The 27,394-nt window shown below is 39.5% G+C and overlaps 1 protein-coding gene across 3 annotated transcripts in view; it reads left to right on the top strand.

Moving 5' to 3' along the window:
- The first annotated feature begins 1,447 nt into the window (after positions 1–1,447).
- Positions 1,448–27,394, top strand: part of AKAP6 (A-kinase anchoring protein 6) — a 532,325-nt gene continuing 506,378 nt past the window's right edge. For 2 of the 3 annotated variants that reach the window (XM_037834775.1, XM_037834777.1), the window contains exons 1-2: positions 1,448–1,559; positions 15,983–16,058. The gene's annotated coding sequence lies outside the window, so the exon portion shown is untranslated. The remainder of the gene's footprint in view (positions 1,560–15,982; positions 16,059–27,394) is intronic. The other variant, XM_037834776.1, reaches the window with a different exon arrangement.

Raw genomic sequence — 27,394 nt, forward strand, 5'->3', positions numbered from 1 at the left:
TGACCTGGGCAGGCAGCTTCCCCTCCTGCTCTTGGTCTCCCTCACTGGGTGACACAAGAACAATCTTGGCTTTGCATCCAGGGCAGGGCTGCTCTGCGCTCGGCTGATTGTGCACCATGCTAGGAACTTGGCACCTCTCAGGCATTTTATCAGCCCCTACTTTCAGAGACACTGCCTGAATTCTTTCTGCTACTCCCTCCTTCCTCCTCTACCCAACAGTGCTGTTTAAAATCTCAAGTAGGAAGGGACAGCATTATCGCTGTCGTCATATTTTGGGCTTTTTGAATGTTCTTCCCCACAGTTGTGAAGACAGAGTGGCTGTAGGTCAGCTTGATTCCATCCATCTCTATCCATGGCCTGAGAGTATTAAATATGTAGGAGATGGGCTGCTCTGCCCGTGTCTCCCTCCTCCCAGTTGTCACCACATAATGTTTGTTTCTGCTAGGGACTAGAAAGAAGCGACTGCTTTAGATTGGCGTTCCTTGTACAAATGGAGAAGTATCTCACTGTGAGTTGTTTAAAGGTGGCTTTTCACACAGTTCCAGCTTTTGTTGGGGGAGGGGCGTGCGTAATTTCCTCAGTACACGGTCTTATTGCCCTGAAGAGAGGAAAAGTGACTCCCAATGTTTGGAAGCCAGTGACTCAGGACGTTTCTAGCAGGTCTGCCACTTTTCCCAACTACTATGTTTGACTCCAGAAAAGACTCTCTTGCTTTCTGGTCCACATTTTGGCCATGAAAAGGAGGGGTTCTCTGCAGTCTAGGGGCAGGGGCCCTAGAAGTTGAGGGTGGTGTGGTGTGCCCCCTAGATTCTAAACCTCTATACATTTGCCTATCCGATGGTCAGGGGTGTTTTGGGGCTACCCTGATGAGAAGGATCTGTGGGTTGGGCTCTCTTAGGGGAAAAGATCAGAGGTCTTCATTGGCCGGGGGCTGGCCCATGCTTGGAGAATTAAAGCCTATTTACTTTAGAAGTAGAGTCACTTGCTCAGCTGTTTATATTCCATTTTTAATGATTTTTCTGCTCCCTGCCTTTTTCTTTTGGTCTTTGACAGAGGAACAAACAACTCTTCTTAATAACTTTAAAAAAAGTATCATAATGCTGTCTAGAGAGGAAAAATGATCAAATTGCCTAATGGGGAAACATTGTGCATTTGAGTTTTTATTTGCTTAGTACTAAATCTATATTCCCTTCCCACTTTTTTTTTTTTATTGTAACAACAAAGTAGCAGATAAATTTTACTTTTCCAAAGTACCTTCACAAAATCCCTTTTAAACCTATGGATTTTAGTCCAATGAGAAATTCTCTTCCTTTGGTCTACATTTTGCATATCATCTGTTTCTTACAAGGCTTCCGTATTGTCTCAGGCTCCACTGGAAGTGCAGCAAGGATTCCTAGCACATCCCAGTTGCCATAGCAACAGCAGTCTTTCCCATAATGAGCTGCATCATCTGAACTGATGTCACAGCATCATGCAGCAGGTCAAACAAGGCATCTCCTAGTATTGCATCCTACAGATGTGCCGTAAACATCAAAAGAGGACAGTGGGAGCAGGAGATGGTGAGTGTTAAATGTCTGGGCCTTAACTGCATGGCTGTTTTGTTGGTTAGTTGTTGTCTGCTAAGGTGGAGATGGGGGGATGTTGTCTGCTTAAAATGGACTGGCGAAAGAAGGGTTGTTATACCTAAATCTGTTTTTCAGGCTGCTGGGTTGAGACAAAGGCCTGTAAGAGTCACATAGGAATCAAAATACATAAAATTATTCTTGCTCCACCTCTGCCTGTTATTTTTAGTCTTCTCATTGAATTGTTCAGAAGCATAAGATAATTTTCTACTGCAAAACCCTAAATAGGATCTAAAATAAGTAGTTCTCAGTATTTAAGCTTTGTAAATACTGGATACTACTTTCTTTATGAGACAGAGCTAATTGGTACCCTATTTGCTCTTATGATTTATGAAATATTTAGTGATTTGCAGTGTGAAATTCAGTATTTACCTCCGCTGGGTTTCAGCTTCTTCATGGCAAATAGTGAATGCTGAATAAGCATTTGACATAACCCTGATATGAAAGAGGGATCTCTTGCATGTTCAAGACAGAATTTATTAAGAACATAAAGACCAAAACTGAATGAAATTACTTGAGCCTACTGATTTATGTGGTAGTTCTTTGACCCATGTCCTTCATAATTAGTTGAAAGACTGCCACAGTATTTTTCCATCTCTAGCTAGTCTCTAAAATATCTGGAGTTGTTTGCAGGCTGACTTGTAACTGAGAAAGAAACAAGTCTCCTTTCTGCGGCAATTGCAATGAAGATATAACCCTGGGGAGAGCCTCTGTAAGCGACAGAGGTGTTGCCATCTCTTGTTTAACTTTAAACAAAACCTCAGATGATGAATAATATCAGGGTCCTCAGTGACTGTGGGAAATACATATCCCTGGACATAATCTCAACTCAATGCTGAAACTCCAGATAAACATGTATGGTTTTCATTTCCGTTCCTAGCTCTGTTTGTAGGCATCTTCTTCTTTTTTTTTTCTTTTACTTTTTCTAAAACTGTGGTCTGGCAGTATCAGATAAGGCTCATTGTGTTGCCTTTTGTTTTGGGAAATGGAAATAGATTTCCCTGGTGCAGCTGGCTGCTACTAAAGGGAGAGAAAGGAGACGGCACATGTCCATCCAATTGATCAATATGACCACTTGGGATCAGGGAGTGGTCTTTTGGCTCAGTGTGCTGAGTTGTTAGTTTTTATTTGAAAAGTCTTACAGGAAAGAATGGCAACCCCCGAGTTCTTCTTTTAGGCTGTTTATTAATCCTGAAAGAGATATATCATAGGAAGTAGGAAAAGCAATACCTCTAATCAGCTTGCAGTGATTTTTTTTTTTTTTTTTTTTTTTTTGAAAAGAGACGAGCATATTGGTCCCATTAGACACTAGCTGGAATGAAAGACCTTGGATTTTAATTACTTTGTTTATACTACATCATACACATGCTACTCATGTGGCTGACATGCAACTGTATGTAATGGGAGAGGTCAGCTAATCCTTGCTTTATCTAAGCACTTAAGGGGCATGAATTGTTCATCGCCTGCTTTTTTATGTCGTATATTGTGAACAGAAAGCTCTGCTGGGACTGCTGGGTGTGAACACAGCTAAGTCAGAAGCTGTAAGGTGATGGGAGGTGTTCTAGATAGTGATGGGGGAAGGGAAAGTCTAGAAGGGTTTATGAGTCTGTAGAAAATCACTCAGTGCCATTAGAATTTTTTTTTTTAAGTATCACTTCCAAGGAAAAGCAACTGAGACAGACTTATTGGGTAACATAAATTGCTAGGAGTAAAAATAACCAAAGGCAGCATTTTAATGAGATTTCTATTAGCTTAATTTTGGTGTCTTTTGTCTAACAGTGCTCTGAGCTGCTTCATCATGGGTGATTTGTACAATTACTGGAAGTCGCGGAAACCAGATTCCTTAAGGGCAGTGTTAGAAAAAGTGGAGTCATGCTTTGAGGGTGGAGAAGGATGCTGGTGGGCATGGGCTGATACAGTTATCTGGTGGAACATCCTCCCTGTGCACACAAGCCTGTGAATTTTTCCTCCTCCAAATGTTCAAAATGCAGTTACAGTTCCCCAACTTATGCTTTTGTGCTCTTTTTTGCTCGGGGAGAACAAAGCCCTGGTAATGGGAGCTGCCATCCTGGTGCTCATTTTCTTAGCAGAGGGCCACAGCCTGTGCCGCTCTCTGATTAGCTGCGTGTCTTAATTACTGGCTAAGGCTATTTCGGTTGCCTGCGTTTTAATATATCCCCAGGGGGTGGGTGGTGGGTGTGTCTGTGTGGATGGGGAAGGGAAAGAGATTGCTCTATGGCTGCATTTCTTGATGTTGCACTGAAACTTTCTAGAATTTAAAGAATTTTGTTTCACAGCGATAACTGAAGGATCAAGATGGTATTTAATATGGGGCCAAGTTTAGATCATGGAAGACTCACGAGAAGCTAACTTCCTCCTTGCTTTTGGTTATGGCTTTCATTTCTGAATTACAAAGTTACAAAGAATTTAGTTCTTTGAGGATAACTAGGCCATGGTGAGGATGATAATTATCATAATAACCGTCACAGTTTTCGTTTATTCAGTACTTATTGTGTATCTGGGCATTAAACTAAGCTTTGTGTAGGTCCTATCTAACCCTCATAAAGCTATTATGTGGTAGACAGTAAAAAATCTCGTTTTATGAGATTGGGTGTTACATTTTGCAGAAATTAAGTCTTAGCAAAGTTTGGTCTAAAGTTATATGTTACGTATGTTAATTAATGATTGGGCCAGGATTTCAAACCATTGCTATCTGACTGGGAAGACCATGTGCTTCTCTACAGTTGTAAGAGAACTATGAAATTTTAATATGTATACCATACAGACCAGTCATCTTCATTCTGTCATTCATCCCACCCCTCCTCATTCTAATTTGAAAATCAAATTTCACATATAGAACAAAATCTTATTTACAGCACTAAGATCAATTTTATGTCAGGAATGCACATGAATTGTGGTCAGGTGTGACTATTTACTCTGATCCTAGGGATTTAAGTGTTGCAGAATTGATGCTTAGACCTTTCACCACTACCCTTGCTTGACATATCTCTCTATCAGGGTCTGTATATGGAAAATGCTGCATGACTGAGCATGGACATGAAGGATTTGCACTAAAAATAGGTCTTACCTGGATTAGTAATGATTCAAGTCTGTTGTACCTTTCTCATCAGCTACATCTGTACTGCTTTCTTAACTTTAAGACACTTGCATTTCCTGGCAACACCAGGCAAGGGATAGAAGAGGAAACTGCTCTCACAGTCTGGAACATGCACTCTGAGTCCATCTCTGGGGTCAAGAAGTTAAAAAAAGTGTTTACTCTGCTGAGTGTATCAGTGGCTGAACCCAAATGCTGCCTGTCTCTGAAAAAGTACAAGAATGATGGTCTTGTTCAACATCCTAGAAGCCTCATGTTTTAAGGAGAACTGATACAGTCATCTCTGCATCATTTTCTCACCCACAACTATCCATGCCCAGCATCATTGTTGGGATCTAAGGGCCATTCTTTGACTGTGGACTAATGCATGCACTGATAGCACACTGATATTGATTCAGGTACAGTGAATGCTTAGAAATATTATTCCACAGGGCTCATTAGCTTTTTCTGGGTTCTGGGAAGGAGTTAACCTTTGTCTCAGCCTACTCCAAGGATGCCCAAGCTCATGCCTGCTTGAGGTCCAGGAATGAGAGGTCTGATGGGAAAGCAATAGAGTTGCTATGTAGGAGTGACTGAGGGAATTAGGTTCTAGTTAGGGAATAAAAAAACCAATGGGAATTTAGGGAACTTGATGGTTCTTGATTTCCTTCTATTTCCAATCCTAGAATCAGTGAATGCTAATTTATTTTGATCCTGTGGATTCATCTGATTCAATTCAACGAATTTTTTTTGAGCACCAACTACTAGGTGTTGTTGGAGGACATAGCAGAGAATAAGTCAGGTACAAATCCCTTCCCCCACTACATTCTAGAAAAGGGAACAAAAAAATAAGCAAATAAATTTTTAATGGAATAATGTACTCCCTTTGATACTGTAATACTATTTCTATTTTTATTTATCTCTATTCCATTAACTATTATCGATTAATAGTATAACTCTACATATATGTAGGTGCATATGCATATATATTCTATATGCGGAAGTAAATCCAGTGCATTTTGTAATAGCTTTTTTTTTTTTTTTTTTTTTCTGTTTTGGGTTTGGATTAGAATTTTGTTGGGTGTGGACAAGGCCAATATGGCAATTAGGCTAAAAAGCCTAATTATAATCAGTCAAAAAGTATGTCTATATCAATTGACACAAACTTGACATATGCAAATATGATACATATGACAGATTAATTAATGAGAGATTTTTCTTCATTTTTGTAAAAGATATTTCTCACCCTTAAAAAAATGTTTCTCCAGAGATCTGTCTAAATTGGGCATCCCAGCTTCCCACCTGGTGGAAGCCTGCATGCAGCGGGGTGGGTGCCAGTGCCCTCCAGCCATGAGCAGCCTTGCCCGTTCACCCCAGCAGGCCTTACAAACATTATCACCTCGAAAGGGAAGCATTTCTCTAAACAATCATATTAACTAATGTATTTTAAAAAATAGGATTTTATTTTCATGAGATTTTCCAGGTGCATGTATGAGGTGTGTCTGACTTGTAACAATCACAGATTGACTCAGGAAGTGTCTTTGATGGCAGTTGCACATGCCAACTCTGAAGATGGGCCATGAGTGGGAAGGCTTTAAAGAGGAGTGTCATTTTTTAAAGAACTTTGACCATAGCAACAGACTTTTAGTTATTTTGAATTAATAAGGCAGAGGATTCCTTCTTCACAAGTACGTACCTGTTTTCCCCCAGTTGGTTTCAAGACCCCATATCCTTTGTAAACCACCAGCCATGTTTTCCTTTGTTTTTTTTTTTTTAGTACAGGGCATGTCCCCAATCCTTCAGCCATCTTGCAACTGTGTACTTTGAGTCACAAGGGGAACTGGGGAGAGAGCGTGGAACCTCTAGAACAGGAACTCAGACTGGCCAATTCATGAGCTGAACCTGGGCATGTGGCAGGTAGTTTGTGTGGTTCCAGAATGGGCTTCCTGGGTGTGCACCCCGTGCAGTTGGTTTAATGCTTTGCTATCCCTGTCTTGAAATTGTTAATAATTTTTGAACAAGGGTCCCTGCATTTTCATTTTACACTGGGCTCTGCAAATTATGTAGCCAGTCCTGTATGGCCCTTTTGGTATAAAAAGAAAATTGGTATAGAAATCTGGATTTCAAGCTTCTCTTGAAGAATCAGAAGATATGGTTCACTTGGGCAAGAGTTGACTGCCTTAGATGGAGCAATATCCTCCAATACAATAAGGTGTCTCTCTAACTCCCAACCAATTACTCCCACTGGTACTGCCTGAGCTCCGTGGGTATTTGAGTTTGAGATCCTTGCTCTGGAACAATTATAAACAGAAATTATGGATCTAAAAAGAAATAAAAAATCTTTGTCATCAAACAACCCAGAGAAAAGACCTGGTGCCTGGTAATTCAGCACGGTGCATGGTAATTCAGTGGCATTTCTTTTATTGGTGATGGGGGACATATTACATTATACCTGAAGATATTTGGGAGGTCAGGCTTATTTGTCACCGCCATTGCTTTCAGAGGAGAAATCAGATTGTCTTTGCAAAGCAAGCTAATTAACCATCCTGTCAGTTCATTGTTTATATTAATTCTCTGGCCCTTTGTTTACTGCTTAGTTACTTTTATCACCTTATTTGTTCAGTTCTCATTTAAATTACATAACATTTTTACTCTGGCTGGGTATTTTTTTTTTTTTTTCAATCACTGTCCTTTTTTTAAAACTTTCTCTCAGTGGCTGATCACCTGTAATTCGAGGTTATATTACTACAGGAAGAGTTCACATTTTTTTTTTTTTTTAATTAACAAGGAATTACAGTCAATATTTATAATGAACCCTTCAGCAGTGAGGCAGTTCCAGCCATGCTAATGTTCAGAAATTCAGATCCACCATTACTGTTTATAATAATGAGATGCTGGTGACCGAATCCTGGACCTTAGGAGAGGTGAAGCATTTCCCACCCATCTTGTCACTGAGAGAAGTGGCTGTGTTAATCTTTGAGTTGAGACACAGATCTGAAGATATGCTGAGAGCTGTTAGAAAGTTAATATGAATAAGGGCATTTGCTGCACAGGAAAGGATGATTATTTTGTGTGTGTGTGTGTGGTGTGTAGCTTATGTGAGTAAATAGGAACCTCAGGTTTCTGTAAATTCATAAAAGCCTCTTGTCACCTCTTGGAGATCTAAGGGTAGAGTCTTCTCCATGGATCAAGCTCCAAGGACTGGTAGTCTTACTCCATATAATACTGATGTCCTACCACATCCATCATTGTACAAGCCATAAAATCAGCTGTTTCACATAATTTCATCAGTAGTCAACAATCTACTAATGTCCAAAATGTCTGCTATATGCAAGATCACTTGCTAAAGGTACAGACACTTTACAAATTAGGAAGACCATAGGCACATACATGTATGTTACTTGGAGAGCTTGTCACAGATTTAACACCATGTTGCTTAGACTCTGCTAATGAAGGTTTCTGATCAGTTCTTTTCTTGTTCTGGACATACCCTGAGATGAAGCTCCAGGCTAAATCATCATATCTGGAGCTGCTCTCTAATCATCTGGTCTCTTCATCTCATGCCTTGATTTAAATGTTTTTCTTAAATAACTCATTGTCTTTGCTGGCCCACTCAAAACCATTTTTTTCTTGTCCCCCCTCAGCTTTCTCAATCCTTAGTGCTTGCAGTTAGTTTCCTCCCCACCAGTTCTCCTAGCACCAGTCACCTTCTGGGGGCAGCTCTAAACCCACCACTCAAGGTCAATAAACTCCCCTTCCCCCACCAGCCCTCCAGGTCCTCATCTCTGTTTCACTTTTATTCCCATTACATTAGCATAAAGACAGCCCACCTGAAACTCAGTGACACTGCAGTTCCTTTGATAAGTACCTTGTGAAGTAATCTGCTTACATTTAGCTTATATTAGTTATTTCAAATACTGCACTGTATTTAACCTGTTTTTTGTTTGCATGTGAATTAAAAAGAAATGACCATTAAAAATTCGTATTAGTTGCTCTTACAGGCAGCCTATGTGGGGGCATCAAGTAGAAATAACTGAAACAGCAGGGTCTTGTGTGGTAGAAGACTTTATACAAAATGAAGACTTTATTCAAAGTGAAAACACTATTTCCTTTAGTGTTATTGTTGTATTGCATTTTCAATTAAAAATAAAGAAAAACTGGGGGGAAGTGAGAAGGTGGGCAGTGCAACATGTAGCCAAATATGTACTAATTTCTTCAGACTAGTCTAGGAGTGGCATGCAGCTTCCAGAACAGTGCTTCAGAAGGGCAGCTGCTCCAAGACCAAGTACACTTATGAAAACAAAGGTAAAAATTAAGACAACCACAAAAACAAGCCCGATTGCTCTGAAAATTAGCAAAGAATCAAACTGGTGAACTAAGATATTATGATTTTCACTAATTTAGTAACAAGTCATTGATAACATGATTTTTAACATTTGAATTTTGACTACTTGAACTGAAAAAGAATAGGCTGAGTGGCAGAAGACCAAGAAAGATGTAACACAACTAACTTAAAAAGAGACATATTTCACCCTGTTACTTTTTACTTAGAATGTTTTACCTTTTGTTCTTTGTTCTGATGAGTAATATTTGGTTGATTTGTTGTGAAAGGTGAATTAAACCCATATAATTTGTTGTGAATTTCTTTTTAAGAAAATAGTAAAAATGATGGTCCCTGGAAAGATGTATTTCTCTGGTTCTTAGATGTTAGACCTTAACATAATCCTTATCTAAATAACGTATATGCTCAGATACCCAAACAAGATGTAGTAGTTCATTGAATGCTGTCAACCAGTTTGGGGAGAAAACACAACTCTCCCTTCAAAGATACTTTAGACCTCACATGGTAATGGAAATGTCACATTATCAAACTTAACATGATTTTTCTTTTTTTCTTTTTATAAGAGTTTGCAACAAATGAAAGGTTTCCATTTGGGATTTTGGAATCCTAAAATCCAATAGTTTACCCACATATATGAACTGATATTCTCTGGGCAGATTAATGGTGGGGAAAGTGGACAGGGGTTGGTGGCATCTTGCAAGCTATGGCCATGTTTTCCTTCTCAACTCACTTCATCTCCTGACACCCTCTGCTCGAGCACTAAATGAGGACAGAGCCTGGCAGAGTGGATTTTGGAGAGGGGTGAGTTCACCTTTGAATCTTAGCTCTGCCTCAAATTTATCAGCCTTGTAATCTTTTAAGTTTCTCAGAGTTTTATTTTTCCCGTATTAAAATGTGGGAGAATATCCATTTTACAGTGGGAAATGAAGTATTTTATGTAAAGTTATTGGCAGAAGTGGGATTTTGATAAAAGAAAGTTGTTATTATTTCATTTACTCAGAAGTAATGAGATAAGATTATTATTCCCCACCAGACCCCTGAGAAGAAGATGTAATTTCTCATCAATCCCAATCCTGACACCAAGGAAATTCTTTTCAGAGCTTTCCTTAATGGAAAGAAAAAGCCTTTAATATATTTTAAATGTTTATACTGAGCCAGGCACATGCATTGTCTCTTTAACTTCTTTTCCCCCCTCTGTTTTTCTCTATAGCACTTATCACCCCCTGCAAACTACACATTTTACCTGTTTATTGCTTGCTTGTGTTCCCCTGGTATAATGTAAGTTCCACAAGGGCAGAGATTTTTGTCTAGTGCCTGGTTTATGGTAGGTGCTCAGCAAACATTTACTGCTAGAATGAATGAGTCCACAGAACCCTATGAGGGAGGCAACATGATGATATTCTGTATGTAGAAATTTATTCTGAGGTTTATTTTCTCTCTTTTGCTGTGAACTTTTTCAAGGTATCAAACACCCTTAGTTATTCCTGCTATTCCAGAAGCCCTGTGGCTGATGGGTAGGGCATTATGTACCATCCTATTGCTGACAGGGTGGCACAGGATTGAAACACGGACACAAAGTTAAGAATTAAGGGAGCAGGGGGTCCACTGCATCTCGTGCTAAGTAGGACGCCAATGCATCCTTGCTCCAGCTAATTATTTCAGAAGATCAGGTGTATATGCTAAAGGTCCTCAGGCTTGGGAGAGCCCACCAGATACCTATGTTTACATCAGGTATATACAATCTAGGTTTACATCAGGTGTATACAATCTAGGTTTAAGACAGTGGTAGTCACAAGACACACATCTTTACAGGGCGGGCCTGCATGGCATCTATGCAGGCCTGCGGCTCAGTGTTCTAAGCCACCACCCCAGATATGCCTCAGGCAACATGGAAGACTTAGTTTCCCACACCATCCAATTATTTTAAGTTCCTCCATTGAAAGCAGGGATATTGCCAGGGCAGCTCTAATGTGCTCCTCCTCTCTACAGGGTTTCTACAAGGGAGTCCCAGTTTCATAGGTCATTTTGAAAGACACATTGATTCTTCTGTTGGTGGTTGTCTCTTTTTTCCTATCTCTTCAGTGAATTTGAGTCTCCTTAAGGACCAGCATTATTTATTCTCCTTTAAACCTCAGCTGTAAGTCTCAGGTTGATGGATGATTGGATTTTGAAAGAAGCTTTGATGACTCTGTAGATCTAGAGTATTGCTACTAAAAAATACTCTAATAAGGAATAGAGCAGAGCACAGCAGCACAGTGATAAAATTGTTTGGCTAAAAGTACATATAATCTCATAAATGAGAAAAATATTAAGATAGCTGATTTCTGCTCTTTATTCTGAATTCGAGACAAACGCATCTTTTAGCAGTGGATGTCTGTAGCCAAATTCTGTACCAGACATATTCTAAATGTCATGCTTTTGAACTGAGTATTTATTTTTCAGGGAGCAGGTGTGAGATTTTTTTCTTGTAATTCAAACCATTTTGACAGCATCCTATTTTTAGAATGCCTTCCTTCTTAAAAAGGCAAAACAAAATCCAAAAGCAATTAGAAAATCATCCTGGAAGAAGGCAGTGTTCTGGTTATACCATAACAACAACAAGCTGAATAAGAAAATTTAATGTTGTTGAATTTCTTAACTCAGGTTTTATTTTATTGCCATGAAATGTATTTAATTTACTTACTTTCTGTGACCTCATTTTACTATAAGATAAAAATTATAACTCATGAAATTTTTCTTAAATCTGCAAATAGGCTAAGTATATTATTGTGTTCAAATAGCATGTTATTCTGATTTATTTTGAAGAGCCCTGGACTGAGAGTAAGGAATCCAAGTTTTAGTATCTGCTAACATAATCTTCCTGAACCTCTGTTTTCATTTTCAATAAAACAAACGGGTTAAGTTTAAACGATTTTTGTTTCTTTTCAGTTCTAATATTTTATGCCTCACTGACAGAATACTCCTTATCTTTCAATGGTTCAATCTTGTGATTTTTCCAAAAGCTGTTCCACTAAATATTTTAAATTTGCTTAGTACTCTTCATGTAAGTGAAAATATGTTTTAGTTTATACCCCATTTGAATTTCACATGTGTGTGTTTCATTAGCTTGTGTCTCACAGTACTCTCCGTGGTCAAACCTATAGTAAACACATAAGGTTTCATTATTGTCTTTCACAATAAATTTTTAACAATTCCCTTATCTAGAAAACTCTTGTAATTTTCTTTCTCTTTTTAGCCGTATTTATATATATCAGCTGTTAAAGAGCTGGGTGAAATACTTGGTTTTCCTATTCCCTTCCTTTGACTGTGGAATCCCTTTAGGAATTTTCTCTGCTGCTCCAGAGGGTCATTTAAACTATGAGTATGCGTATTTTTATTAGGTCAAACCTTATGTCTATTCCCATTTTTATAGGTCACAATGGTCAAATATTGGCAGTTCCATGTGGTTCAAACCAGTGATTTGTTAATTATCATAACAGTGTTTGTCTACACTGTTTTTTGTTTTTTTTAACTCAGTAATGAAAGCCAGTCCTTAAATGAACTAGTGAAGTAGTAAAAAGAGCACTCAGGGGTCTTCATGAAAGCTAGATCTGACTGAATTCTGCTCTTCTGCTACCAACAACATGGTCTTGGGCACGTTACGTAAGTCAGAGGAGATTCAGTGGCCTCATTTGTAAAGCGGAGATGAGAATGCCTGCCTCACAGGATGCCAGAGCAATGCTTGTGGCTTCCGGCATGGTGCCCGGCTCAGGCTTATCACTCAGTAAGTGGTCATCGTATTGTTACTAGTAACCATCGTAGTACTCCTCAATGATAAATATCTCTTTGTTTATTAAAACAAATGAGGGGGGACCTAAACAGATTAGAAGAGAAATAGTTACAGGAAGTGGCAGGTTCCTGGGAAGAAGAGTCCTCATTGGCAGCATGGCTTGGTGTCCTATTTTCTAGAGCAGGGTACATGTTTGACAAGGTTTCTAAGGAACAGTTTAGGGGCAAGTAGAAAGATTTTCTTCTGGAGCAATAAGTCCATAATTCATCTGCAAATTTATTTTGATTCTTTTTGTTAATTTTATTTTTTTAAAGAAACAATAACAGACTTCTATTAAGAAAACTTCAGATTATTGGTTTGCATGTATTTATAATAAATAGATTTTAATTTTTGTTCTGTAAAATTCTTTGAGCTAAAAAATATCATAGAGGTTAAATGTTAAAAAGTGTTATATGTTTAATGCATACTAGGTAAACAAGTCTAATGTTTTATTTAATCTAAAATGACCACTGTGAGGGAATGTCCCAAACCCAAAAGGACAACCCTTGACTTCCCCTCTTTCTCTGGATGATCTCATGCTTGTCAGTGGCTTCTCTAGTAGCTATGTTCTGATTACTCATAAATTCATATTTCTAGCCTCTGGTTACTTTTCCCCTGAGATTTCTGCTGCTTTATATATGTCTGCTCCTGAATTTTCCACAGGCACTTTTACTCTACACACCTAAAATGATCTCATCCTCTTCCACATTCCAAACCTATTTCTCTTCCTGAACTTCCTGTCTTACCCAAAGCATCATCTTCAATCCTGTCACTCAGGGTGGAGACTGAGAGTCATCCTCAGCCCTCTCTTCCATCTCTCCCCTCACTCAAGTCCTGCTGAGCTTCTCACACTCTGGGATTTGATGAAAACAAGCTTAGGGTCCATCACTATATAGATTTCGGTCATGTTTCCTTTGTCTAAACCATAGACCTAGTATCATTAGATGTTCTCTTATGGGAGGGCCTCCCATCCCTGTGATCTTTCTAGCTGTGCTCTGAACCTTTTCCAGCTCTGTTAAAGCCTGGGTCCAGGACAACCTCAGGTGTCCAGCATGCTGGTATGCCTTGAAGAGGGGGAGAAAATGCACAGTGTGAGTGCTGCAAGGGGACCAAAAGTGCTATCGTAGATGGAAAGGTTTCTTTCTTTCTTTTTTTTTTTTTTTTTCATTTTGAAATAAAAGTTAACCTGATCAGAGAGTTCTCAATCTTGATATATAAAGTTACTACATCCTGACTCAAGGGAATTACATACTGGTGGCTTCAGCACCAGAATGTATTTAATTTTTGCAGGCATGACTCTCATTTGTCTTTTGAATTAATTCCAGGGACAGGAGCCAGGTTTAACTCTATTGCCCATAACACTGGTATCATTGTTCACAATATTGTTCACAATAGAGCAAAACGGCGGCCTTTTCCCCTTTGGAGGATTTAGAGGACTGGTTCCCATGAGGAAGGCAGGTGAGATGGTAGTGAGCTTGGCATTGGGGTCAGTTAGATCTCATTTCAAATGCCAGTCCTAATGCCCACCAGCTCTGTGCCTAGGGAAAGTTGCCTAACCTTTCTGGGCTCTGCTTTTCTATGTAGTACTGGCGTTGTCAGGTCTTGTGAGGCTTAGAAACAATGTGCAGAAAGTACTCGGTATATAGGAGGTGCTCAGAAGTAGTCAGCGAAGACCAGGGCACTATATGATGCAAAAGGAGGACTAACTGGTGACCTCCCTGCCTGGCCTTGTTTTATTTAGGAGGATTTCTGCTTCAATTCCAGACTTGTGTGATATCAGTGGTCAAATAAATCAGGTACCAGCCTGTAGTCCAAGTGGTCTGTTTCCACTAAACTGGACAGGAGAAACCACATTACCTGACTGGCTTCACACGGTAAAGAATGGGGTGGGAGGACTAGCAGGAACTCTGCCTGGGAACTTGGCCCCTGCTTCTTACCTTATTCAGGCCTGCATCCTTCTTAAAGCCTTTGCTCAGTCCTCCAGCTCTCTATGGTTGTAACCTGCTCTGAATTCCTAAGCAATAATGCTTTTCGTCGTGATTTACTTCTTGTTCAGATACTTTGTGGTTGTTTCACATGAGTAAGCCTGAATCCCCAAGCTATTGGAAGCACCTCTGACAAAAGCACCCTGGTTGCCCTTGTGTTCCCCAAAGAACCTGACACGATGATGCTCACGGCTGATTCTGTGTGGAACTGGGGATGGTTGCCATTTCACCTACCTGGGTCACCTGGGTCTCTGGGGCTGTCTTCTGCTCATGGATGCCTGGAAGCTGCTCCTACTGTGTGCCGTGAGGTCTGCCTTCCCAGGGGAATGTCCTGTGGTCCACTCATATGCTATTGTCATCTTTCTAACTGGGGAGTTTTGGGGGTTTTTCTAGATGTGTAGTAGGGATAAGACCAAGGAATTCAGTGCAATGACCTACAAAAATCTCTAATTCAATTCAACATGCATTAATTAAACACCTACAATACATGGTGACTATGACTGTGCATGATATACATGGATGAGCATGGATGAGAGAGTCAGAAAAATAGAAAACTGTAATTAATCCTATGTAAGAAGTGAATACAAAGTGCGATGGGAAGGTAGATGAGGATGCAGTTAATTCAGTCAGGCTGCAGAGTATAAGCAGGAGATAACATTTGACCTGAGCTTTGAAGAGGGATGAGCAGGTTCCCAGTTGGATGGAGATATAGGCATTCCTGAGAACTGGTTCCCATCATTTTAAGGAAGCAATTATAAGAGTATAAGGAGAATGATGATGGTGAGGAGAGTGAGTATTCAGAGATGAGGCTTAAAAAAGGAGGCTTGAACAGGATCAGGAAGGCCCTTTAATGAAAAGGTTTGTATAAAATGAATATTTATATATTACATTTTATTTCCCTTACTCTTCCTTTATAATTTGGGGAAAATATTTCCATAGAAAAATTTTCAGGCCAGATGAATAATAAAATTCACAGTGAAAACTCTCATAATTTTGCTAAGGGAAATTCTACATTCTAAATTGTGCATTTCCTTCTCCAATATAGAATCAATTCACACAATCTGTTGCATATTCAAGAGCACTCAAGTATATAAAATACACTATAAAGTTAACTTCACCTTTTCCCCATAGGTATTCAATATGTAAGCAGACACAGGGATTATGCATCCATTCTCAGTGGACAAAAGATCATGAGGAGTCTTCCCAGGTACAGCTAAAGCATTGTCTTGGAAATGATTACGTGACTTAGCAATGCAGGGTACTATTCCTTTAAGTTGTCAGCTGTGACATAGCCAGGAGTGTTCTCAACTTGAATTGTCTCCATCACTGAGCTTCAGACATGTCTGGGCACGTCTGCTGAGTGTCTGCCATATGTCTGTGATGAATTGGTGGGCCTGTCTCATCAGTAGACTGTGCATTGGCACAAGGTTCAGAGAAGTTTCTGGACAGAGCTCATCCTAAGAGAGGTGGGGTCAGCTAGGAGCAGCTTTAATCAGCAGAGGGTGGGGTGATTCTAAGCCCAATAACATGCCTGTCATAGGAGGCCTCCTCTCTCGGTCATTCCCGGGACACAGAGTTGAGTCCTACAAAATCTGGGGAGGGGTAAGTGGGCTGTACATAAATGCTCTTCCACTAAAAAATCTGAACATCATTTGAGCACAAGACCACTGCTTCCGTAGCCTTCAGCAGAGCACATTGTACAAGTGGGAGGATGGCATATTCACCTCTATGTGACAGATGCTCTGAACCAGAGGTTTCCAAATACTTTTGATTGACAGCCCTATCTGTTAAAAATGACTAAGCCCTCTCTTATATTAATAGATTGTGTACTTTATAAAACATATGCAAAAATAAAAATTAAAGATTTTGACATAAAAATTGAACAGAAGTTGTAATATTTTCTTCACTCCCCTCCAAAGGTTTGCCCTGCATTCTCCATTGTGTGAGGCCCCTGTTCTGAAGATCACTGCTCTAGGGTATCAGTGGGAAGGACCTGATGGTACCTGGAAATGGCAGCTCTTCCTGGCAGAGGTGCCCACCTGTAATGAGTGTGCACACATGTGAGACCAATGCTGGGCCTTCAAGAAATTTTACTTAGGGCTCTTTTCAGGGAGCTAGATTCGGGTGAGGCAGGTAAGAGAGAAAAACGTGGGAATACTATCAATAATGTGATTCTATTTGTACCTCCAGTCTGGTGAGCCCTGGGGAAACTTGGAATGTAGAAATGAAAAATATTTCTGAAACAGTATGTTTGCACTTCATTTTAGAGTTTACCAAGTGCTTTCACATGTAACTTCTCAATAACTCTTGGGGTATGAAGTATGGAAATTGAGAATTTACTTAAGCCAATTTGATCACATTCAGTTCTCAGGTTCTTTTTGAAAACTCGCATCATCTAGGAAGTTTGAAGTGGTGATAGTTAGCTACTCTTCCACAACCTTGCTGTCAAGTTATAATGAATGCAAGCCTCAGACCAAATTCTGCCAAGGTTACAGTTACTTAGTAGACTAAATTTCGTTAGCAAAGCAGGCACAAAATATTTCATATGTATTTGATAGGTTTGATGAAGTTCAAGCTCTATTTTCTTTTAGATTTTCTGACCACATCCTGAGTAAAAGCTTTACCTGGGGTAGGATTCTGTGTCCCTTAGGAAGCATCATGCAGTAAGAAACCAGTGGTTGGTGACAAGAACAGATTAGGGATCGAGCCTCAGGCATCACTAAGGGGTGCCGGGTTCAGATGTGAGAGCATTTTTATCCTTTTTTATGCATGTGTTTCTCAACTATTTTAGCTAACCCACATTTCTTGACTAACTTTAATTTCATCATGGAAAACCCATTTCTAACTTTCAATTCTCTAAGTAAGTAATGGTTATTGATCGAGGCAGAAATGAGGCCCTCTTTCTGATATACTGCTGGCTGGTACCCTCCCACCCCTGGACTATACTTTCTAGATAGCACTTCAGCTGACTGCCCCTAGAGATGAAGCTCAAATTAATTGTCACAAATAATAGCACACTAATTATACTAAAGCATTTAAAAATAAATTACACATATTGTAACATTGGGCTACCATTTTGCAGACATTAAAGCTTGTGATCTAGATTTGTCCAGTCTCTCAACTGGTGAAGGATGCATTTACCCAGGTGTAAATGACTCTCAAACCTCTGCTCCTATTGTAAAGCCAATACATCCAACTATATGCCAACTATATGCCCATTTCCATTGTTGGTTTCCTGGGATTGAAGTACCTGGCCCCTTGGCCACTTCTTATTCTTTTTTTTTTTAAATGCAATTTTATTGAGATCTACTCATGTACCATACAGTCATCCAAAGTGTACAATCAGTTGTTCACTGTATCATTACATAGTTGTGCATTCATCACCACACTCAATTTTTGAACATTTTCATTACTCCAAAAAATAAGAATAAAAATAAAATAAAAAGTAGAAAAGAACACCCAAAACATCTCATACTCACCCCCCCCCATTTTTCATTTACTTTTTGTCCCCCTTTTTTCTACTCATTTGTTCATACACTAGATAAAGGGAATGTGACCCTTGGCCACTTCTTAATTGATTCTGAAGTTTAGTTGATAGTTATGTCCCAATGTTGGAAAGTAAGGAACTGCCCCTTCTGTTGACCTGGCTTCTCCCATACCTCTCCCTGAGGAAAAGGAGGACACTCCCCACCAGAATTTTGAGGCCTTGCTTGTATTCTTAAAAAGTGCCTTTGGTTACTTTGCTTCTTAAAACCCATTTCCTCAGGGAACTTGGGATATATTTTCCAGGGCCTAGAGGACATTTGTTTAAGGCCACATTGTCCCTTAGGGCTGTGACCAGAGGGCAAAAGCTTCCCTGGACAGTGAGACAGAGACTGGAGGAGACAGCTGGGTGGGACCATGCCAGGAGTAGAAGTAAGAAGTCCAAGGTAGACCAGAACTATGAGAGAGAGACTTGGGGGGGGTGGTGGTTTAGAGGCTTCAGCCTATGCTAGTTATCAGCTGGCCCTGCCCAGAAGTACATAACAAGAGTAACCAAAAATAAATGAATGCCTTCTAAGGTATCAAGAGCAAAAAGTGGGTATCCAAAAAACAAGTAGAAACTGAGAGTGTCTAGGAAGAAGAAGAATAATGTGGAGAATGAAAACCCAGAGGACTTTTGCCAGATCAGGGAGCTTCTGTTTCCTTTTTTCTCCTTGTGTACCTCCTGCAGTGCTTTTGCCCTGGGCCCTAAAAGTTGCCCACAAAGCTTTTCATATATCCTAAAACAGGGTGAGTTTTCTGCAGTGACCTCCCTCCTACCCACAACAACTCTGCAGGGCTCAGATAACATCTCAAAAGTCTACCCTAGATCTTTCCCTTATTTCTGTGGCCTGAGGCCTGTCCATTAGTTCCAGGGCCCTCTTCACAGAGGACACCCATCTGATTCTTGTGCTTAAGGATACCTGGTGGCCACTCTAACCAGAAAGAGTGCTTCAGGTAGAGGTCTCCTGTAGGTCATCCCCTTGGAACCCTTGCCATTGGTTATGTAAGTCGTAAAATGGACTCTCCATACCTATTCTCAATAAGAAGAACAATGGCAATGGTGTTTGACACAAGAGGAATTGTTTGAAGGGGCTTTTACAGATCTGTTGGACAACAGCCATTTCCCTAGCCATGACACTGCAGTATTTCAAAACGATAGCTATTTTGGGTAGGAATTCAAACCTGCACTCTATAGATCCAAAGTGAATTCGACTTGTAAATGGAAGTGAGTGTTTATTTTTTAATGCCCTTCAGAATGTTTCATTTGAATGTAAAAGCTTAAAAATTAAGAGATGAGAGATTTTTTTCTCACAGAAGTCTTTTGATTTTATGACACTATGTAGATGCTAGGAAAAGAGGAAAATGTTTTACAGCCAAAAAATGCAGACTTCTGGGGCTAGGGCAGAGGAGTGTCTATTTCTTGGCCCTATGTGGTCATGAGCCTCAGAACTATACAAAGATCTGTGTGTCTGTTAGGTCTGATAGCATGACTAATAGGATACAATTTTAATTTAGCATTTGGAAGTTCCAATTTTATTATAAATGTGCATAATAATAATAGCTTCTATTTATTGGGTACTTCTTACATGTAGTTCTATATTAAGGTTCTATATTAAGAAGTGTTTCACATACACTAACTCAACAACTCTATTAAAAGGTAGTTGAAGGAGCACACTTAGTGCCTAGAACTTGGTTTCTAAACACCATTCTTTAATCAAAGGAAGCAGGGCTCCTTGGAGAAATGGCTAATTCTAGTGCTGGGGCAGGGAAAAATATGAGTCTGCCATCTTGTAGTAGTGAAAGAAAGTAAAGAGATACTCAAAATACAAAAGAATGGGAACACATCAAAGGGGCACAGGAGTCAGCCAGAAAGAGCTTATAATGGCCACATTTGGAACCATTTAGACAATAAAATAAATAACATAGTATTGGGTTATAACCCAAAGTAGAAAATAAATATACACGAGTACATACTAATATAAATAAATAAACAGGGGAGATAAGACAAATCTTCCTTACAGAAGAATGCCAAATAATATAAGTAAATACTCCCATCTCCAAGAGGAAGAGCGTAATCCATCTCCCACTCCCCTGAGGGTGGGTAGACTTAGTGACTCACTTCCAAAGAACAAGTAGGGAAAGAGAAAAATAGTAGTAACTTTGTAGTGGAGACACTTGGCCAACACCCCCTTAACCAGGTGGTGAAGGTTAACAGCAACAGTGATCTCATGTGGCTAACAGGAATCACTAATATGATGTGATGGGAAGGGCATTTCACCTCTATGTAATTCTTTCCAAACTCCCCGGTGTAGTTTGCTAATGCTGCCATTATGCAAAATACCAGACATGGACTGACTTTTATAAAGGGGGTTTGTTTGGTTACAAAGTTACAATTCTAAGGCTATAATAGTGTCCAAACTAAGGCATCAGCAAGATGATCACTTCACTGAAGAATGGCCAATGCCTTCCCTCTGTCAGCTGGGAAGGCACGTGGCTGGCGTTTGCTGTTCCTTTGCTCCCAGGATGTGTTTCTAAAATGGCTTTCTGCATAATGTCTCTGGGTCTCTCTTAGCTTCTTCAGTTCCTGTGCATGTAAGCATTGGGGTCTGCTCTTAGCTTCTCAGGAGCAAACTCTGGGCTGGCACCTCCAAATATCTCCAAGCATCCCAAGTGTCAGCGTCAGTGTCAGCTCTTAGCTTCTCTCCAAAATGTCCTTCTCAGCTGCTCTGAGCTCCTTCTGTTTGTGAACTCTTTAATAGGACTCCAGTGATTAAATTAAGACCCACCCTGAATGGGTGGGGTCCATATCTCCATGGAAATAATTTAGTCAAACATTTTGCCCACAGGTGATTGAGTCACATCTCCGTGGAAACTATCAAAAGATTCCAACCTAATAACACTAAAACATCTGCCCCCACAAGATTGCATTATAGAATATGGCTTTTGAGGGGCGACATAATATATCCAAACTGGCACACCCTCTAACCCCACTCTATCCAATCAGACAAAGCCATACTGGGGGACATTCTACAGGATACCTGGCCAGCACTCCTCAAGCCTCAAGCTCACGAAAAACAGGGAAAGACTGAGAAATTGTCACAGACCAGAAGAGACTAGAAGATATGACAATTAAATGCAATATAGTATTCTGGAGGGGATCTTGGAACAGAAAGAGACTATTAATGGCAAACTATAAAGTCCAGAGAAAATCTGGAGTTCAGTTAATAGTAATTTACCAAGGTCAGTTTTATAGTTTTAACAAATGTACCATGGTATTGTGAGATGTTAACAATAGGAAAGCAGGGTGAGGGAACTCTCTGTACTATCTTTGCAACTTTTCTGTAAATCTAAAATTATTTAAAACTGAAGTTTATTAAAATAAAACAATGAATGAATAAATAAATAATTAAAATGGCCAAAGGTTTAAAAAGGCAATACAGGCTTATTTAAAAATGAGAATATTGTAGTAAATGAAAAGTAAAAATATATAGTTAATCATATAATTATATAATATTGCTTCATCAACTGTAACAAAGGTACCATGCCAGTGCAAAGTGTTAATAATAGGGAAAACTGCATGTGTGAGGAGGGGCATATGAGAACTCTGTATTTTCTGCATGATTTTTCTATAAACATACACCTTCTCCAGTTACAAGATAACTGATAACTAATAAAAAATGGATTTCAAAAATTCTCGTCTTTTCTGAGTAGGAACTCCAATCCCACCCTATTCCAATCTCTAGAGGTAAATAGTTTAACAATTTGGTATAAATCTTCTGAGATATTTTTTTATGATCCATATTATATTCTTTAAAAATGTATCACTGGAATCTTGCTTTTCATTCTGTCCTGCAACTTGTTTTTTTTGTCTACTAAATAGTAGATCACTTGGTTCCAAGACAGGATATAATAATTTTCTAGCCTATTTTTAAATGTTCATGAGAGGTATTACTTTCCAAGAGGCATGAAACTGTCAAATCTACATCTTACTACATTTTTAAGCCTTATACATGTATTTCTTTTATAAAAAAGTTTTACATTATTCCTCTTCCAGCCCAGAAGTCTAACAGAATCTTTTAGGCATTTGTAAATTTTGTCATATTGCCCAATTATCTGTATTACCTGCTCAGCTCTAAAAATAGTATATTGGGGGTGGGTGGGTAGGAATTCTGTATTTTCTGCATGATTTTTCTGTAAATCTACAACTTCTCTAATTAAAAAACATATATTATAAAAAGAAAAAAAGAAGAAAAGTTAGTGTTTGGTAATCATGGATTTTTAAGAAACAAAGACCAAGAAAAGAAACTTATTAACCTTTTGAAAACAATAGAATATAGGAAAGATGTTGCTATTTGCTAGCTTAGGCCATAACTAAGTTGTTAGTGATAGAAATTGTATATGTATATTTAAATATGAGACATTTAGAAGCGTTACTGCTGGCTTGGGTAGGATAAGAATAGTAATTTCTGATTATCTGAGCTCAGAGCCATAGGAATTACTAATCTGAATAATGAAAGATTTTCTTTATTTTCACCCCTCTTTGTAACCCAAGCAGAGCTGACACTTGAGCCTGGGTCTGTCTTTACCACCATGTTGCACCACCTACTCCCTTCTCTTTCTAGCTCTGCTGTAGAGCGTGTGTATGGGGGGGGGTTGCTTCTCAGGCCTTTTCTCTGACTATGGCCAGTTCTTTTCCCTTTCCAACTGAGGCTGTAGCAGTCCTTCCCCAGTTAGCCTCACTATGCCATTCCCAACCTCCTATTTCTCAGCCAGTGGCTAGGTTGTCTCTGCAAAAATAAAATAAAATACATAAATAAATAAAATAAAAGGAAAGTAAGTGCTTTTGGAATCTCTTCCACATCCTACCTTTCCAGCACAAATCCGTCATCCAGCATATCCCTCTTGACCTCTTTTCTTTCAGTCTTATAAGAAGAGAAAAAATATTGTTAAATGCGTGGACTTTGGAATCAGAAAAAAATGTACCCACTCCCTACTGTGCCACTTTGTATGACCTTGGAGAAATCACTTAAAGCTTTCTAATACCCAAATTCCAGTCTGTGAAATGGGATGATTAGAGTACCTACTGGATAGGATTAAATGAGATGATGCAGGTGAAGTCTGCTTAGCATGGTGTCTGGCAAAGTAAGTGCCTGGCACAGTAAATGGCAATAGTAATTTCTTTCTGTTCAAGTTCAATCCATCTTCCTGGGCTCGCCCAGATCTTAAACTTTGCCTATTTCTCTGGCTCCTTCCTCTGTCAATAAATATGCTCAAATCTCTGTAGGTTAAAAACAAACCAAGCCCCCAAACCCTCTGTGGTAGATTGAATTGTGTACTCCAGTTTGGACATATTCTTTGTCTTCGTGCCACATTCTGGTCTTGGACTTATTGTAAATAAGATCTCTTCAAGATGTTATTTCAGTTAAGGTGTGGCCCAACTGAATCAGGCTGGGCTTTAATATGGATTAATGGAGTCCTTTATAAGCAGAGTGAAAGTCAGACAGAGAGAAGCCACAGGGAGCAGCCAGAAACTGAAAGTTAACAGAACCTGGAAGAAACAGAAGACATATCCATGTTCATTGCCATGTGACAGAAAAGCCAGGAACCCCAAGGATGCCAACAGCTAGCCCCAGAAGGCCAGAGTATTCTGGGAAAAAGCATTGCCTTGCTGATTTTGGACTTCTCCTAGCTTCAAAACCATGGGCCAATAAATTCCTGTTGTTCAAGCCATCCCATTATACGGTATTTGTTTTAGCAGCTAGGAAACTAAAACATCTTCCCTTGATCCTTCCTTTGTCTTTTACGGTTCCTCCATTTCTCTTTTCTTCACAGCCAAGCTTTTTGACACAGTAGGATAGCCTGTTTCCCTTTATGCCATCTCGTACTCTAAAGCAGTCTGGATTCCATGCCCCTGTAACACTGAAACGGTTCTCGCTAAGGTTGCCAGTGAGACCCTATGAAGTGGGCATCTGCTTTTGCCTGCCAGCATCCTTTCCCCTCCGGGTGACAGCACACTATCTCAGAGGACTTCCCTCCTCTGTGGATCTTGACATTACTGTCAGTCAAGTGCTCGGCTCTCTCCCATCCCAGGGATGGAAACAAAGCCCCAGGCCAGGCCAAGCAGACACTCTTGTGGGAATTTGAACTTTGAGTAGAGTATCTGGGAAATGGTGGATGGTGGCATTTACCTTCTGCTACCCTAATCTCTCTGGATGTTCTTTACTCCTCTCCTTCTATGCACTAATTCTTTTGTTTTTTCCTTGGAGTCTGTGATCTTCCTCATATTCCTTCAATACATTTCTTTTTTTACGTATGTTAGACAGTTGGTTCTACTGCTTGCAGCAAATGAACTCTAATGGCTATGTCTTAATTGGTAAATTAAAGGGAAACATTTGGTCCTTGTATAATTTTTTTCTGACATTGTTGACCACTTCTTCCTTCAAACTTTGTTTTTTTTTGTAAATTCTGCAAAGATGACCTGTCCTGGGCCTTTTCATGTCTCTCTACTTGCTTATTTGCAGTTCCACTCTTACCCCAAACCTCAATACTTAAATGTTTGTTTCCCAGGTTTCCATGCCTGGCCCTGTTCTCATTCTAACCCAGGGGTTCTTGAATTGTACCACAGACCCTCTGGCAGGCTGGGGCAGACTATGAATCCCTTCTCTGAATAATATTTTTAAATGCATTGAATAAAATACATAGGATTATAATTATACTGAAATACAATTATCAAAATATTTCTAAGAATTTTGATGTAGTAGTGTGTATGTTTATTAACCCATTAAGTAACAATATCTAGTAGTGGGTCTGATAATTACCATAATTTTGAAGCAGTAATGGATGTAAATGCTATTTCAAGATGTCTGTAATAACTGTAATGTGATATGGAAATATCTATGATTTCTATTGGTGATAGCATCACAGATACTGTGAATACTTATGGTGATTTGTTGTCTATATTTATAATTGTGGAAAGTTTCAGCTAGAGATTAGTGAAACAAGGATGTAATCTTTTCCCAATCCACGTTCTCACACTCCTTTCTATCACAGAACCCTTGGCGGTCCAAGGACTACAGGTAAAGAATCCCTGCTTAACTCTTCTTCCTAGGGACTCTCATCCATGCATATGTCTTCTACTATTATTCATATCCTGAAGTTTCACAGATTTATATCTTCATCTCGTATTTCTATAACCAGAGATCTTCCCCATGCATGTCCCATAGGCAGCACCCCCTCAATACATCTATACCTGAATTGCCTTTCAAATCATTTTTTCCTCCCAGGGGTTTCTCATCTCCCATATGCTCTGTGGTTAACATCCAGTATTGTTCCCTTCCATACACCTTCCATACTGCTGTCAGAATGGTAATTCTAAAATACAAATCTGAGCATATCACTTTCTTGCTTAAGACTCTTCTGTGGCTCCTCCTTACCTATGGTTTGAGTCCTTTGCATGAGATGTAAAGCCCTCCACAGGCAATGTCACCAATTCCATCTGCCTATTCTCGGTTACTCTCTACCTTCTGTCTACAAAACTTGCTTTAGCTATATAGAAATATGTGGAACTCTCTGAATGCCCCTTGATTTTTCATGCCCTGAACCTTTGCACATGTTGTTGCATGCTCTGCTGATTCCTACCTACCTTCTAATTCCTTCTCACCCAACAAAACTCAGTCCAGAGCTGCCTGCTAGTGAAACTGCTTTGATTCCTCAGATACAGTTGATCTCTCCCTCCTTCTTTCTGTGTTTGAACCTGTTCTAGTTTGCTAATGCTGCCAGAATGCAAAACACCAGAGATGGATTGGCTTTTATAAAAGGGGGTTTATTTGGTTACACAGTTACAGTCTTAAGGCCATAAAGTGTCCAAGGTGACACATCAACAATCAGTTACCTTCACTGGGGGATGGCCACTGGTGTCTGGAAAACCTCTGTTAGCTGGGAAGGCACATGGCTGGTGTCTGCTCCAAAGTTCTGGTTTGAAAATGGCTTTCTCCTAGGATGTTCCTCTCTAGGCTGCAGTTCCTCAAAAATGTCACTCTTAGTTGCACTTGTTATTTGTCCTCTCTTAGCTTCTCTGGAGCAAAAGTCTACTTGCAATGGCTGTCTTCAAAATGTCTCTCATCTGCAGCTCCTGTGCTTTCTTCAAAGCGTCCCTCTTGACTGTAGCTCCTCTTCAAAATGTCACTATCAGTTGCACTGAGTTCTCTCTGCCCCTCAGTTCATTTATATGGCTCCACTGATCAAGGCCCACCCTGAATGGGTGGGGCCATGCCTCCACGGAAATATCTCATCAGAGTTATCACCTACAGTTGGGTGGGGTGCATTTCCATGCAAACAACCTAATCCAAACTTTCCAACTTAATCTCCACTAATATGTCTGCCCCACAAGATTGCATCAAAGAATATGGCATTTTCTGGGGGACATAATACATTCAAACCAGCACAGAACCTAACATCTGCCTCTAGTTTAGTTCATATTACACTGAATTGCCAGTGTGTATTCATATATTTCTATTTCCCACTTAAGTGTGAAGTTCTTGAGGAAAGGGACTATATTTTATTCATTTCTGTATTTCTAACTGCTAGCTAGCTCATACCATATAGTCATTTCTTGACAAATATTTGTTAACATACTTAATGTTACAAAAAGCCACTATTATGCGATTCAGACAAGAATACGTTTATTTTAGGGGATGAGAGAAAATTAATGAGCCTTCTATTTTAAATTTAGGACACAATTTTATCTTAACTGTGTAACATAATTGGACCTCTCTACTGGGGAAACTAGGTCAAGGAACTGTTGTGGGGAAAACTAAATTGTGGACCTTTTAAAAGCTGATATAAGTTTCTGTATATAAAAGCTCAGCCAACCATGCCTGTTTTAAGGTATTGTTGCTAGATCATATTATTACTTTTTATGATATTGTTCTCTTTTCCCATGTTTGTACGTGTTTAGCTGATTTGAGGTTGATTTACTGCCAATGGAAAATCTTAGAGAAATAGCCAAAAAGTCAGGAA

The sequence above is a fragment of the Choloepus didactylus genome, chromosome 4 (assembly GCF_015220235.1).
Source record: "Choloepus didactylus isolate mChoDid1 chromosome 4, mChoDid1.pri, whole genome shotgun sequence".
In the NCBI taxonomy this organism is placed as follows: domain Eukaryota; kingdom Metazoa; phylum Chordata; class Mammalia; order Pilosa; family Megalonychidae; genus Choloepus; species Choloepus didactylus.